The sequence below is a fragment of the Thermobia domestica genome, chromosome 7, assembly GCF_964235325.1.
Source record: "Thermobia domestica chromosome 7, izTheDome1.hap1.1, whole genome shotgun sequence".
Taxonomy (NCBI): domain Eukaryota; kingdom Metazoa; phylum Arthropoda; class Insecta; order Zygentoma; family Lepismatidae; genus Thermobia; species Thermobia domestica.
Genome location: NC_137460.1, coordinates 126410481 through 126427532, shown reverse-complemented (window position 1 = coordinate 126427532; position 17052 = coordinate 126410481). Strand labels below are relative to the sequence as shown.

Genomic DNA, 17052 nt, shown 5'->3' with positions numbered 1-17052 from the left:
GCCACTCTGAATGAAGTTTTCCTGGGTTTTCCTCATTCACATGCTGTCATCCCCCAAATATGACGTACTAGCCATAGGTGCCGAGAGATCAGAAATCCAAATCCTACATCCTAAACAAATACTCTCTCATATCATTGCAACCTGAAACATTATGGCCTCCACAAATATTCTTATGAGCACAACTCGCCTGTGGCTACTCAATGCTTAATTTAATGATTTTTCTTGTTGTGTGTTTTCAATATTACTTATTCACCTAGTAATTACATGATTTCTGTTTTCATGTTACATACTTCATTCGTGTTACACACACTTTTAAGACATTCAAGTATGAAATGATACGAAATAATTCTGTTTGGTGGTAATCGGAAAGGGCGAATAAACTGAAGCATCCCGAGAAAACCCACGGAAATTTACTACCAAGCACAAATTTACTGGTGGGGAGAGACCAGAGACCCCACGCACCACAGGCAAGCGCTCTAAACATCAAAGTAGTATATACATTACTGTTAGAATTATATTTATCAGAAAAGTGAGTGTCACTGTTCGGAGAAAACTACAGTAGATGCAATCTAGTACGTAACGTCTATTTTTAAAAATACGTATAATGCATAAGTAAATAAATAAATTATGCACAATGAAAATCTGAATGGAAGCTAAGTAAGAATAATTCAAGAAAATATATTCGTTGGATTCTTGATCTGGATTCCGTTCATTCTACTTTTGGAACTCCTTTGCTTTAAATAAAAAGTAGAAACTGACCAAAGTAAAACCTCTTTAATCATACATTACCGAACTGTAACATAGTTATTTGTTCAAAGTAATTTGTTTTCTCAGATTTCATTTTTATTTTTAGTTAAGCAAAGAAGTTACAAAGTAGAATGAACTGCAAATTCAAATCAGAAAGAATCATTTTTGCACAATGAAGGCTAGAAATTATTGTTGGGAGCAAATAAATCCTTAAGTGCCACAGAAAATAATTTCCTGGGATTTCTTAAAAACAACGCATCACAATTCATCCTCAAGACTCTCGTGTTTGTTCAACTTGGTGACATTTGTTGATTTGTATGTGTCTCAACTTTGAACAATATTATTATTGAAAGAAGTTAAGAATTTATCAAAATTTTATGCTACACTATTATCTCATTAACCTTTCTGTGTACTGTCATCTTGATAGCATTGCAATGAAGAGTTTAATTTGGTATTTCTCATTATTAGTTTCATCATATTAGGTTACGTGTCGCACAGCATCAACTTTTAGGTTTATTAGGTTTATTCGAACTACTTCGTTTGATTTTTTTACGTATCTTATCAAGAGGCTATCTTTATTTGGATGAGGGGTGTATCAGAGTTGCCAACTCTTATTTTTTACACTTAGGTTCAGACTATTAGTCTATAGATTTTAATTCGATATCCATAAAAATAAAAATTATGATAAGCCATGTAAAAGTATTATGAGTTAAAAAAAAAAACACTGACTGATGTTAGCTGCCATCTAGTGGTTCTCTCATACTAGCTGAATAACCGTGAAAGATTTCATTTGCGTAGTTGAAATCGCTTGTTCAGAAATTTGCATAAGCGATGACCTTGAATCGAAAATACACATACAGAACCATGGATATGTTTTTCGGCGGAGATATTTCTTGGTTGAGATAAATATTTTCTTAAATTGAGATAAACACTGGTTGAGAAGTACAAAAGCATGAGATACATGTGGCAGATGTCCCAGAAATAAAAGAAAGAAACTAGTATTTCTGTAGGCAATTATGTAAATCATGTGTTTAGCAACTACCATACATATATGTGAGTGAGATGAACCATAGATAGATAGAGACATAGATAGATAGATAGATAGATAGATATAGATAAAGATAGGCCTATAGATATATAGATATTTATACGCAATTGGCTGTGAGATTTGCATTAGTGTGCGTATGTATCAATACTTACATACATTTTAAACTTCATCTTTCCATTAGCCAGTTATTTATGAATCGATTTGGATGAAACAAAAAATGTAGGAGATCCTACTAAATACAGATTCTTATGTAGTAAATTGAATTGTTATAATCTAATAGCTTTATGGAATTAATTAACAAAAAATTGTATACTAAGTTATTCCCTCTGTAAAATACTTTTCAGGGGCGTATTCAATAAAAGGAGTTTGAGCAATGGCATTAACGCTGTAAACGATGTAGGAAAATGTTGCAAAAGTGCTTATTAAGAGGAAAACTTGTTAAATATAGCGCTAAAATTAGGCTTAAAGTGTTTTATAATCTTCTACTAACTGGCAACATAAGGTTACAGTAGGTGAAATGTTGCAAGGAATAGAACATTCAATGTTTCACAAAAGGTTTAATTTCGCTAAAGTGCTTTTCTATGTATCATACCTAACCACATATATATCTTCCAATAGACTTAAAGTTCGTTAAGTGGATTAAGATTTGACATTTTAAAGCATTCATAGAATATTAAAAGACAGTGGTGACTGCTACACTGCTCGAAATTATGTATTTTGTGTAATATTTGTATAGCCTTCTTTTGTTTCTTGTCATTATATTAACAGTTTATGGTCTTACAAATGCAGTAAGATGTTGCTTTCACCAAATTTTCAGGCACTAATAATTAATGATACTACAAACATCTTCAGTGAATTCGTTTACTTCATTTTCATATATAATAATGAGATATTAGTTCCGTAGTTTAACATATTATCTCTGGTATATACTTCAATCTGATATCATATATATAAATATTGATACAGGTTCCGAGAACAAAAGAAAATACATTCTTTTATTTGTAGAACAGAAAAAGGAGTATATTCCCATTGTTGCTGTATATTAAATAAAAGAGTTTTCATTTTTCTTGTTTCATGTTATTTATCTCATTACTATTTCCTTGTTTTTTTAAATCTTTTTTACAGGTTGCATAAGCATGCTGTTTTCAGAAAAGGGATGTTTACTGTGAGGAAGGAAACAATTTCACATTTAGATAACAAATTTTAAAGCAGCAAAGAGTTTTACATAGAATTTGCTCAATCACCTTTGTCAAAATTCAAGCTAACACGTAGGCGGTAAAAGGGTTTATACGTGCCAAGAGTGTGAAAAGGGATTTAGTCGTAGATCAAGTTGGATAAGATACATAGTAATACATACGGGAGAAAACCCTCACACATGCGATGATTGTGGAAAGAGATTTAGTCAGAGGTCAAATTTGACATCACACATGTTAATACATACAGGTGAGTACCTTCTCAGATGCGAAGAATGTGGAAGAAGATTTAGTTATAGGTCAAATTTGACAGCACACATGTTAATACATACAAATGAGTACCGTCTTAGGTGTGCAGAATGTGGAAAGGGATATACATTTGGCACACAGAGAATAATACATACAGGTGAGAACCTCACACGAGCCAAGATTGTGAAAAGGGATTTAATCATAGGTCAAGTTTGCGAGCACATCTAAAAATACATCCAGGTTTAAAGTCTAACACCTGTTCAGAGTGTGGGAACCGATTTAGGCATAAGTCAGCTTTGGCTAAACACACGTTAATCCATACAGGAGAAAAATCTCACTTGTGCCAGGAGTGTGGAAAAGGATTTAATAGTAGATCATACTTGGCAACGCACATGTTAATACATACAGGAGAAAAAACTCTTATTTGCCAAGAGTGCGGAAAAAGATTTAAGCAAAGGTCAAATTTGGCAACACACATGAATATACACACAGGTGATCACCATCACAAGTGCCAAGACTGTGGTAAGGGATTTAGTCAAATATTACACTTACAAACACATATTAATACACACAGGTGAAAAACGTAACACTTGCCAAGAGTGTGGAAAGGGATTTATTCAAAGCTCAAATTTGGCAACACACATGCTAATACATACAGGAGAAAATCCTCGTATCGGTCAACAGTGTGAAACGGATTTATATACAAGTACGTTTTGCCTAAACACATCTTAATGCATACAAGTGAAAAAAACTTCAACTTGCCAAGACTGAGGACATCGATTTATTCAATCGATTTCCTTGCAACGCACAAGATACGTACAGGCGAAAGTTCTCTTTCGTGCGAGTAATTTCGAGAGGAATTTAGTTGCACTTCGCCCTTAGCTAAACGAATGTTAAATATACACGCGATTAAGTTCTGAAATTCCAACTGTAGAAAAACGATTAATGAAACGTCATATTTCGCAAGACATGTTAAAACACAGAGTTTAAAATAACAGGCATGGCGACAGTTGATTTATTAAAATGTCTGTGTTAGCACATACGAGTTCAAAAGCTTATACGTGCCAGGATTGGCAACAGTTATTTATGCCAATATGATGTAAAACATGCGATATACATACGAGTAAGACACTCGAAAGATGCTAAGAGCGTAGAAAGATGTTTAATCAACAGTTAAATATGAAATATATGTTAAATCATAGAGGGGAAATACATCATATTTGGTACGGTGTGGAGAAACTTATTGAAAGTTTGTTTGTAGCAAGACATGAAATCAGACATGCTAAAGAGGATACTTGTATGTGTGAAGAGTACGGAAGGCATTTATTAAAATTCACAATCAGCAGCGCACATGATTATATATATAATTATTAACCTTATGTTGCCCCAAGTGCAAAAATGAAATTTGTCGAAGCTCAAATATTGGACAACAAGAATTCATACATACACGCGACAGATACCATACATGTAAGTGTGTTCGAAGATACTCGGTCTAAAAAGATTGATATGACCCATGCTGACTTTGAACCATAGACTGTTGAATTTTCAGCTTTTGTTTATAAATCTCACTAAATAATGTTTTGCAACATATTGCGGGGAGAATTTAAAATTTTATTCTGGAATTAAGTAATTGTATCAGGCAGTTTGGATGCCATTTTATCACAAAGAACAATAAACGGTGCAAAACTCTCAAATCAATTCGATTTGCAATTAAAGCGATACATCGTGCCACATATTTTGGGTATAGATCAGCTAGGCGTAAGACTCATGCTTGCTGCTGCATTTTTTGAAACCGGTATATATATATATATATATATATATATATATATATATATATATATATATATATTACGCTTCTTGTATGTTTAAGCCCTTTGATAATAATGCTAGCTACGCCACTGAAGTTAAATACTGTACTTATCGTCCTGAACGTGCCAACTTGTAATCTATGTGCAGCGATTTTTCTTCCTTAGAATAAAAATAAATTTCCAAGGTATGTTATATCTTGTGGGCCGGAGAACGAGAATAAATCACCACCTGAAAAATCTTGTTTTAATAATTAACTGATACAATATGATAGTCATACGTCTTGTAAATAAAATCAGAAAAACACACTGCTGAACAAGACTGCAATATAAAAACACATTTACACGTGACGTTTCGATCTTCTAGCCAAGATCCTCATCAGGTGTACATTAAATGATACAAAAAACTACTAAACTGTATATACGCAATTCATCTCCCTATCTGCTCTGTCATTGGCACGTTCAAACAGCCAATCAGAAGCGTGGAAATCTATCTGAACTAACCAATGAGAAAATAACATTCTACCAGAAAGAAATAACAATGAGCAAGCAACCATTGAATACATTAATTCACATACATTTTTCTGTATTTATCAATAATATTCTCCATTCTTTATTAATGCTGATACCTTTGGTCCAATTCACTAAGTTTACATCCCTTCCTCTTCTATCCACCAGACCTCTTTCCACTTTGTCTGCCACAACCTTTTTTCCCGTTCCAGCACAATAACTTCTTCGCAGTTCACATCATTTCCTTTTCCTTTTACGTGTTTAAAGATTGCGTTACTTTCTCTGCCATATTTCACATCACTTTTAAGTTGTTAGTTCTTTCTTTCAATAATTTCCCCGTCTCCCCAATATATTTCATATCACAATCCTTACAATTTATACAATAAATGACACCTTTCTGATCTTTCTTCTTTTTTCCTCCCTTTGCTTTTGACCATGTCCAACAACGTTCTGCTACCTTTTCCATACATCTTGACCTCTTACTTTCTTAATATCGTTTTTAAAATCTCGGTATCTTCTCCTAGCCCTACAATGCATTTCCATACCCTCTCATTGTCCTCCCCACTTTTACCTTTCCCAGGGACCACAGATGCTTTAACGATATCCCTTTTACTATAACCATTCTCATACAGCTGTTCTTTAAAGATTTGCACATTCTCTTCTAACATTGTTACAAATTTTAGTAATTCTTTCTAACATATTTCTTATGAAATTAACTTTTGTCCTTCTATCTACATTACTTTTCTTATTACAAAAAATACCAGTATTACATTCTTTTTGATACCATTGAGTCTTAATGCTCTTCCCTTCCTTACTCATTAACATGTCAAGGTAACATAATACACCTCCCTGCTCTGTTTCTAGTTCTAATTCTATTCCCTTCTCCTTACCAACGAACTCTATGAACTCCTCTTTTGATCCTTCCCATATCCAAAAAGAATCATCAACGTATCTACATAAAAATCGATTTTTTTCTTTCCCCTTTTCTACCACATCCTTCTTCCACACATTCATAATGATATCAGACAACGCCAGACTTATCTTAGATCCTATATTTAATCCATCCTTAATCTTATATATGTCATTCTTAACCTGGGGCTTTCCTAAGTTTCTCCCATTTCAAGCCTTTAACACATTCTCCTCCCATAACTCTCTTAATCGTATCAAGTATAGCACTTCTCTTTACATTAGGGAACACGGCTTTAACATCTAAACTAAATAAAATACAAACAGTTAATTTTAGCATTACTGGTGTAGTTTATTACTTCTCTATAGTCTTTAACTGCTAAAATTTTTTGCACGTCTCTTATCCACTCTAACACTGTTTCAATTCACTTTCTAGCGGTTCCAAATAATTATTTCTACAGTCCATAACTGGCCTAAGCTTTACTTCCTTTTTGTGTATTTTTGGAAAACCCTTTAACACTGGCACTCCTCCATCTTCATTTATCCTTTTCTTAAGCCCTTTTTTTATATATTATTTTAATTCTTCTATAATTTCTTCTTTTTTGTCAACTAATTCATACTTTCGTCCACTAAATCCTTCACCTTGTCTTCATACCACGCTTTATTCATTACAACTGTCGCCCCTCCTTTGTCAGCTCTCTCTACCACTATGTCCTTCGTTTTCCTAATGTTATCATATCCTCTTCTTTCTTCTTTTGTCAAATTCGAAGATCTTCTGTGGATTTCGTTCTTTACCAAAACGATTGCCTTCCTTCTTAACCTATTTCTGTCCTCTTCTTTAACCTCTTTCAACGCTTCTTCTATAGAATAGACTATGTCATCGACCCTGTGTGTTCCGTCTTTCACTTTAAATTTACAACCCAATCAAAGAAAAGACACTTGTATTTCCCCTATCATTACTACCCTATCTTTGGTCTTCTCGCTTATGCCCAACGCTGTTAATTTCTTTTTAAGTCTTTTGTCTACTTGGTCACTAAAACACGTTTCCCATTGTCTTAAATATTGTACTAACCAGTCTCTTACAAATATAGATGCCAAGTCTACACATTCTACTTCTAATTATTGTATGAAACCCTTACTCACGTTTAGTCTCTTCTTCAAACCAGCTGTCAAGCTCCTCACGTTCTCCATCTCTGTTCTCCTTATAAGCGTCCTTAACCTCACCGATTGTCCTTTTATATTATTCCTCTGGATTCTTAAACTCCTAGGTATTATTTTCTCCATACACTTCTGAAAAAAAAAAAAAAAAAAAAAGAAAAAACTCTTCCTTGTCCATGTTGATTTCTCCCCTTTTTCTGTTCTTCCACTTTTCCTTTTCAGCTTCGGGTCCACTTCAAACTGACACACAATCATAGTCATACGTCTTGCAAATAAAATCAGAAAAGTAAACACACTGGTGCAGTCTTGTACAGCAGTGTGTTTACTTTTCTGATTTTATTTAATATAAAAACACATTTACACGTGACGTTTCGATCTTCTAGCAAAGATCCTCATCAGACGTACACTGAGTTATACAAAAAACTACTCAAGTATATATATATATATACAATTCATCTCCCTATCTGCTCTCTCATTGGCGCGTTCAAACAGCCACTCAGAAGCGTGGAAATCTATCTGAACTGACCAATGGGAAAACATAACATTCTACCAAGAAAAAACAACAAGGAGCAAGCAACCATTGAATACATTAATTCACATACATTTTTCTATATCGGTAGTATTTCTCCCTTCTTTATTAATGCTGATCAGCAACTGGTGTTTCTGCTTTGACTAATTGAGAGGGAAGACAGTATGAGAAGCTGGAAACAATAAGATACCAATGATTTCATTCTTTAAATAATGTGTAGAAATGTAACTTCTTTTTCCAGTTTTTTTAACTGTAAAATGTCAATCTATTTTGTCGTCTTACAAAATAAAAATTACTTCTAAATGTAGAGTTATTGATAACTAAACATATTTAAATTAGTCTGTTTATTACTAAAACTACACTTCCTAACTCCATCCAAAAATATTAAACAGGGTAGGGTAGGGAAAACTCGTTTATTAAGGTAATGTTAGTTTTTTATATTAACAAGTTACCGACGCTACAATAAAGCTTTTCCTCAACATATACGCTGAACAACTCAACTCTAGAGAAATTGCTTGAATCATTTGATCCAACCGGAATCTAAGGTAATCGTCAAAACGACACATGATAACTAATATTTGTTTTGAAACAAACGTACTTAAATTTTACATTTATAACCATTATACAGGGGTGTAGCCAGCAGGTTTAAGTAGGAGGGACCCATCGTTTTTGAAGGGGCCAGCTACAAACTACAAAACAAAAAATGTGTTGCAGCTTGTGTTTCTGAGGGCTGAAAAACCCGGAAAATTTAGGTTTTCTTCCGGGACAATAAAAAAACTTCCTTTAGCTTATTATTATTATTATTATTATTATTTGCTTTTTCTTCATAAATTATATTCCAGATAGTTTTTTTTTTATGTTTAACGAAGTAAACGGACCAAACGTTATAACTTTGTGCATAACTATTTCAATTTAAGCTCTTGTTCACAGAACCTATCTATAAAGGTAACCAAGAAAGTTCTTTCGTTTTTTCACCCACCACCTTCGAACATCGATATGTCACCTAAGACATACCCTAAAAATAAAAAATAGTCGCCATCAGCATCGAAGACCTTCTGTCAATGTTCTGGAAGGGTATGGATTCCATCGCGAGAGAACTTGGTGGGCCGTGAAGCGAAGAAGATATCGAGTCATTTTTGCAGTTCTACAAGGTATTTGAACTGGTGTTCTCTAGGGTGATTGTCCAAAAAATGAAACAAGTGATAATAGAGAATGCAGAGTCAATGGAACACAGACGTCCGCAAAAGGTGAAAGAACTTTCTTGATTACCTTTATACATAAGACTACGATATCATTTCCCTTGAAATTGCACTTAATTTCTTTAAGATTTCCTCACAAAAATATTTATTTACTATATGTGACTAGAAAACAATTATTTTATGAACAGATATATCTCACTTCCTGTTTTACACCAAATAGTATTAAAAAGAGTGAATTAAATCCTAACAGGAAAATTAAAAAAAATGTCGTTTTTCACCGAATTTTCCATCTCGTAAAAAAATATTAAAAACACTAGTTACAGCATATAAAAAATAAAACATAACTAGTTTATTACCATTGTTTAATTGTAGTATAAATATAACCAAGAAGGTTCTGTCGTTTTCGTGGAGGTCTGTGTTCAATTGGCCCTCATACCGTGAGTTGAACGCGAATGGAAATAAGGCCAGGATCAGTTGTTGGTGTGGGTATGCCAAACATACTACCTGGTTGTGGCAGTTCAGTTACATCGTCAAATTACGTACGGACAAAGGGAAAATGGAACCTCCACAGAGCGTCATAAGGGTGTGCATGCTGTACGAGTTTAAACTGGGGTCAAACACCGCTGCAGCGGGGCAGAAGATATGCCAGGCCTTTGGTGACTTCACGGATAGTGCAGCGGTGGTTTAACAAGTTTAAGGAGGATGACCAAACACTTGAAGACGCATCACGTGCCGTATGACCAACACATGTTCAAATGAAGATCTTCACACAGAAATTGAGGCGAACAGTGGCCAGGCATGTGAAGAACTGGGACTACAATTCAGTGTGAGTGCGGAAACCATTCGGCAGCATCTCCATCAACTTGGGAAGCACTGCAAGTTGGGTTGATGGGTATGACATAATTTGACTCAATGCCAGAAGTCAGCACGAGCAGACACCTGTGTTTCTTTGCTGTTTCGTCTGACGGCCCTTGTTCATGATCAGACCATAGCACGTGCAGAAGTGGTGAGTCTCTACATCGATTCACTAAAACTTTCGACAGTGCTCTCTGTGCTGTTCTCTTTGGTCACAAAAAAGCACACCATCTTCCACCAGTGAAGGATGCTCTAATCCTCCACATGAAGTGAGCACACTTTCAAACATATATTTGGCGGCACCCAAACGACTTGAATATTGACTTTCTTCAATTGGAATATCTTAGTTGGCAAACTACGAATGGGAAATTGATGCCCAAATGAACCACTCAGGAATCTGTGCCTATACGGTTAAAGTCTTGTACATGTATTTACAATTACAAAAACAATTGCAAGTGTGTGCGGGCTTCAGTAGAGGGCATTAAAACCTGCAGCTGTAATGGTAACAAGTGTTATAACTCACTTATAAACACTTTTTAGCAGAAAATGATTAATCTGATGAGGACTCAAAAGACTAAAGAAATATGTAATTTTGCTAATCTTTTGCGCAAATTTGATACGATAATGTAAAATATTATAATAATTTTGCTTGTTTCCAGTAATTAGTAAGTATTTAATGAAATTTGATTTAATATTCTCATAAATTACATACAAATATAGTTAGTGCGGTTTCTGCAAAAGCATTTTGTAAAGTGACCATTGATTTAGAAATACTCTTCAGATGTATAACAATGTTATCAATCACCCTCTATATCACCTGTAAATGGTGTTTGCCCCACATAAGACATATTTACATATGTTCTTACATTATTTATTTTTCTCCATTTTCATTATGGTAACATAATCATGTTTGTTAAAGAAATAAGGAATTATTTTCAAAGACCGGTGCAAAATACCCCATACAAATAGAGTTGAAAAATCGGAACCATCCTGAATATCAACTCTAAATGGATTTTAACACTATAAAATACATTTCTACTTATCTCAAAAATTTGTGATCCTTAACGCAGGGTCGTATCAAGTGACTGGAGATCTAGAAATTATCACGACTGTGCAGGAGAGCTCAAGGAAGAAGGATGAGAACTGTTTTTCAAATATTGGAAAAAAAATCAGCTTTTATCTCGGAAACAAAACCTTTACTGACTGACGTGAGCTGAAATTCAGTGATACCGTTCGGAGCACCAGAATTCGAATCAAAGCTCACTTGCCTACAATCTTACCTCGCTGTACGGCTACTTCTGGAAGTAAACCTAACAATATTGGTACCGTTCAACTTCCCATGCTGTAAAAATTTAATTGGGGTTGCTTTCTCCGTAACTTAACTCATTGGGAAGATACAGAGCAAAAAAGAAAATATTAAGGACAAAATATGGCAGTTTTTAATGTTTATGTTAAATTTTCCGAAAAATCGTTGGGTCTGTCCAAAGTATTAATAGACAAATTTGTAAAGCACATCCTACAGATAAAACCGGAAAAAAAATTATTAATATCTTGAATAGTTTGAGAGATATAGCCTTTTATTAGAAACGCTCATTTTTTAACTTCGGCAGAGGGAGAGGGAGCTGTACGGGGCGGGGACTTCCGCTCGTATCAAGCGACCGGCGGATGATTTAGGACCACCGGTTGCTTTTACTCTCTCGGGTTGAATGAAACCTAGTATCCATGTGTTCTGCCTCGCGACTACTTCGCTTGTCAGCATATGTATAAACAAACATTCAACTTCCCATCGATATTTGTATGTATATGCGTACTTGGATTTCTATCACGTAATATATAACGCTGACTCTACAGAAATACAGAAACACAAATAGTTGAATAACATTTAATTCTTTTATTGATATTTGACCTTGAATATTTGCATATGTGTCAAACTCTCATATGATTATAAGTGATAAAAACACAGCATTGTTTATCCTACCTCCATATAGACCTCTGAGTGTTTATTTCTCGAAGAAAGAGCAACCATCGTTGATTGAATCAATTTTCCGCGTTGATTCAATCAAAATAGTTTGCATCATATATCGCATACGCTTTTCGTATTTTCGTTTCGTTTTTGTGTCAGAATAAAATTGGCATTCCGAGCAAGAGCTGTACAGAAACTTCCAACAACGCCGTACTCTTTCTATAAGGAATATCGGAAATTGAAAACGATAGCAATTCTGATCTTTATGTGTCACGTTCAAAGCAGGACGTTTGATAGGTTTATATAACTGAAGAAAGCATTCAAGGCAGAGGGATATTGAAAAAGAGACAAAGAATTAAAAGTAACGACTACTGAATTGTTGGCGAACTTCTTTTTGCATATACCAAATACCTGTAGTCCCACTGTACTCTGTAATTACCGATAGAGCTATCGTGCAATACCACAGGGTGGTCTGTACATGAACTTCCGCTTCAAAGTCCCAGTGAGTCCCGTCAGGTACATATTTACAGGCTATAGGTAAACATTTCAAAAGCAAATGTTTGACTCGTTGACTTGCACTCTCTATTACCGCAGTAACGTTTCCAATGATATTAGCTATGGTTAGGTAAATTTAAATTTCGTGAGAAAATATATCAATTGGTGCCTTTGGACAATCTCCTTGTTGGCGGGATAAACTGCAAAATGTAGCCAGTGGATGCTACAGGATTGAAACTTGACGCCACATTGTATCATCATCAAATCCTTCAGACGTCTTCCTTGTGACAAAGTGATCTGTACGATTCAACATAGTCATATATAGGACTATGCGAAATGATAAGAGCGAAGATGTAGCTATTTACAATATATAAGTTATCTGCATATAGTATTTTTCCACATTACTTGTAATAATAACTAACTTAGTGTTGTTCAGCTGTAAATTTCTCCTCAAGGGATAGAAAGAAAATAAGAATGGAATATGACTAAACTAGAAAAAAAAACTGCCTTTTCTGAAACATGAACCTAATTAATCATTAATAACCGAAGGTCACGTTTGGATCGTAGTTATCTAGCATCTGTGTAGCAAAGAAAGATATGCTTAATAAAACAAATGGGTTACACACGTACAATCTTTTATTCAAAAGCTACCATACATGTAGGGATTTTTTCAAAATAACCCTTTCAAAATATACATCTTGGGTTTTATAATGTGAGCATTTGCATGTTCATCCCGGCTTCAGTCACATCGCACTTTATGTGTGTTCATTTGCCTGTCAACATCGCGCTTTGTTCATCCCCTTTCCCTACAAAATGGAAAAGGAAAAAAATTCTGTTAAAAGACGAAGTGAGTGCAAATATACATAAAAAATTAGCCACAGAAAAATCTAATAATTACGTTAAATACGTATGGATGTATGGAAAGTAGTAGGGAGATGACACTTGTTGGAATTACTCGCTTTATTATTATGATCCAGTCATAAGACAATGAGACCTGTTTTGCTTGAATTGAAAAATCTTTTCGCTAGAAATATGTAAGTACATGTGATGCTGCGAATCAGTCGCGCTTCTGACAAGAAGTGAATATAATACTAAGTATTAATTATAAACCAACAACGAACTTTAAAAAGCAGAGAAAGCACACCAAGTTTGGATTTAGTTCGCATAGCGATGAATATATAAAGTTAGCCTTTAAATCAGTAATCAAGCCAAAAGGCAAAGACAAGCAACATAGCTAACTGTCCAGGGCAATCGAGGCACACACACATTCCAGTTCGAGCTTTGGATAATGACGTTTGTCTCTTTTATTCATTGTTGAACATTACTATCCCTTGACGTAAGTAAAAAATTGTTTCAATGAAAGAAAAAAAAACTCTATCCATTGAATTCAATACTGGAGAAATGTAAAGATTTCCTTTGAGACCCTTCAAGATGGCAGTCCCATTATCTGGGTGTAGGTGATGATAAAATTAATTGGTCAAACATTGAAAAAACTTGGTAATTCAAGAAAGAAAATAAAAGTGTTTCCTTTTTTTTTTTTTTTTTTTTTGTTTTGTTTTAACCCACTAGTTTCTATGCATTCTTTCCATCAGAATATTGAAGAACTAGCTTTATCAACACATTTTACAGTTTCTTGAATATCATAGTATGACCTTTTTTTTTTTTTTAATCCAGGGTGGTGTTTTGAAAATTTGTAAGTCAAGAAGTCAACTACAGTAAACACCCTGTAGAATCCCGAAGGACGATCGCCCCCAAGCAGTCTTTTGGCATGTTTATAGTTAATGTGAAAGTATATCGTGTAGGATTTCTCGGGACAAGGCAAAACAACATTAAAAACGAAGACTGCCTGACCTGTATGAAGAGAAAAATGCAGAACTATAATAATTACAATAGCTATCTACACTGGCGCGCGGTAAAAGTCATAAAACGTATTTAGTAGACACATCCCACTTCGTAAATGGGTTTCCATGCCTATCGCGGGTGCGTTACATATGCAAAGAGAGTGTATTATTAATTTTATAACGACTTTCCTGAACTGTTAAGTAGGGTCAATGGTGTCTTTGGTGCGACATCAACAATACATTATAATACAGAATAATTTTCTGCATTATAATTGATTGCTTGAAGCTTCCGTTCACCACGTCGACTAAGCAAGAGCAAGCAATTTACAAACCTAAAAGTGTCAATATGTTACTTACGTTTCTCTTTTTTCATTCTTTCCGTTGCGTGACGAAGCCAGCTTTGAACTGGTCTTTTGATCTCAGCATCTGTAGCAAATTTGCTGGACGTGTGTTGCCTCACCGTCTCTGGAAATATAATATTTCTGAATGAGAAAAACTGGCAAATTTCTGCAATAGATATGTGTTATAGCAAGAAGGAATATGAAATATTCGACATGCATTTCAATAGGTGAAATGAGGTTCCAAAAGTTATGGGATACAAAGATAATAGGTCTATCGTGCTATGCCTTCTCGAGCATGGCGAGTGCAGCAACTTGGAATGGCATGGACTCGACAAGTCGGTGGAAATCCTTCATAAAGCCTTGGTTTTTGGCTATTATGACGTGATTGTTGCAAGTTAAACGTGTGCACAAATGGTTCGTACGATGATATCGTACATGTTTCTATTAACGTTATGTCTAGCAGTATAGTTGGCCGATTCATTGTTTAGAATGCTCTGCAAACCAATCGCGAATAATTTTGGCTTGCTGATATTGCCTAGGTCAATCGGACTCGAGGATCCAAGAATGCCATATAAACACGCACCACATAATTACAGGCCACAAGCTTGTAACTGCCTTGTTGATAACTTGAGTCTACGGCGTCTAGAGTCTCCGCCACATACGCACTCTACCATCAGTTCGTATCAACTGGGATCATGATCAGTATGGCTATCCGGCATATCGGCAGTTATCAAGAGCAACACACATATTGATAGTTTTCGTCGTAGAAGCAACATCACGGTCAATGACCTTTTACAGAAGTTCAAGTAACAGAAGTCGAGTGTTATGTGCATTTATATTTGTTTCCCGCAACACATGAAGTGGTTCTATACCGCTATCCCATAACTTGTAGGACTTTAGTGTATTTTAAAAACAACATCCTAATTTTATTTAAAATCACGAAGCATTTCAGACACGTGGTAGCTTGTAATTCTACCTTATAATTAAGTTTAGAGGTTTCTCAAAACATGAGAAATATTTGTGTACTATACCATGATTTAAAAAAAAAAAATCTCCTGGATAACGCAAACTGCTCAACATTATAAAAAAATCTACCATCCATTCTTCTTTCTCAAAAATAAATTTTAAAATAGAATGAAACAACAGTTCATGGTCATTAAATTTTATGAAAAGTCAATTATGATATTAAACAAGTAGTGAGTATCAAGAAACTAAGAGAATAAGTTTATGTAAGCTGGTATAAAATACTAAATTCACAATCCTCAATTTAATTTCTCGAAACATATCGACATTTATTTTCTCATACAAATTCTTTGGAAAAACTGAGCTCTGTGAACAAATTACTTCGGTGAATTGTCTTACAATACTAACCTCTGGATAATTTTTGTGGTGGATGGTCGAATCGAGTGGAAACACAAATTCTAGTTAATCGTCTTAAATAATAACATAAGAAAATATATAATAAATCATAATATATTACCTGTAAGAACATCACAAAGTGCAAGGGCTGAGAATGATGTCTTCGTCTTTCCGCCTGTCCAACTTATTTCCGCTGCTAACATGTTGGTTAGAATTCGCTTCATTATATTCGTAACAATACTGTCAATATTAGTACCCTTATCTTACGGAGCTCTGCAATCTGAAATATAAAATTTAACATTAAATTGCGCACCAAATTTATCAGAGTACAAATATAAAATTCTATTGATTGCAAACTTGGTAATTTCAGGAATTATCAGGTCTTAGCACTTTAAACGTTATAAACTTCATAAAAATTTTTTAGAAGTATTCTTTGTAATTATTTTTGAAAAAAGTATTTAAATTACAATCGCGATACTAACACATTAAAGTATACTTCGTTCTTATCGAAGTTGGTTGTTTTCAATGTTTCAGGTAAAAATATTTCTCGGACATTAAGAAACACCAAAAAATACTCAATATATTGTACACATAGCGAGAACATATACCAGCGTTTCCCAACCTTTTTCAACTTGCGGCACACTACAGGTGTAAATTGAATTCTCGCGGCACACTCATATTATGGTATTTTTTCTATGATTACTGATCTTTTCACAGAAAAGAAAGCTCGATCACTGGTTTTCCCCCGTGGTAAATCAATATGCTTATTTTTCATCTATCTATTAAAATGTTACAATAGCAATTAAAAGCGCCCGAGCTCCAAAGTATAACTATGGCTTTCAAATCTTTCATTT

General features: G+C 34.5%; 1 long non-coding RNA gene across 1 annotated transcript; it reads right to left on the bottom strand.

Annotated features, from left to right (window-relative positions):
* Window positions 1-13316: 13316 nt before the first annotated feature.
* Window positions 13317-16463, bottom strand: LOC145688940 (uncharacterized). Its single transcript, XR_014132022.1, has 3 exons — window positions 16320-16463; window positions 14856-14963; window positions 13317-13463 (listed from the first exon to the last, which is right to left on the bottom strand). It is a non-coding gene; the product is annotated as an uncharacterized LOC145688940 (long non-coding RNA).
* Between the last annotated feature and the right edge of the window lie 589 nt (window positions 16464-17052).